At 14.4% G+C, this 236-nt stretch overlaps 1 protein-coding gene across 1 annotated transcript in view; it reads right to left on the bottom strand.

The window, feature by feature from the left end:
• The window catches only part of LOC122358224 (phospholipid-transporting ATPase ABCA1-like), an 11,751-nt gene that overhangs the window by 7,186 nt on the left and 4,329 nt on the right, over nucleotides 1–236 (bottom strand).

Below are 236 nucleotides of genomic sequence, written 5' to 3'. Positions count from 1 at the left end.
GTAGAATACATTTTTCATTATTATTATTATTATTAAAAAACATTAATGAATGTAAATAAATAAATACATGAAGGGTCAAATTAAATACATATTTAAATTTAAATTTAATTTAAAGTACATTAAACAGGTTTCAGAAAGTAAAATCAATTAAATTGTAATTTATAACAGACATTTTAAGATTTGAAAAAATACGAATTAGATTTAAATAGATATAAATGTTTTTTTAAAATAAATAA

This window comes from Puntigrus tetrazona, chromosome 14, assembly GCF_018831695.1.
Source record: "Puntigrus tetrazona isolate hp1 chromosome 14, ASM1883169v1, whole genome shotgun sequence".
In the NCBI taxonomy this organism is placed as follows: Eukaryota; Metazoa; Chordata; class Actinopteri; order Cypriniformes; family Cyprinidae; genus Puntigrus; species Puntigrus tetrazona.
Note: the sequence above shows the minus strand (reverse complement) of the source record. Positions and strands in the feature narration are given on the sequence as shown.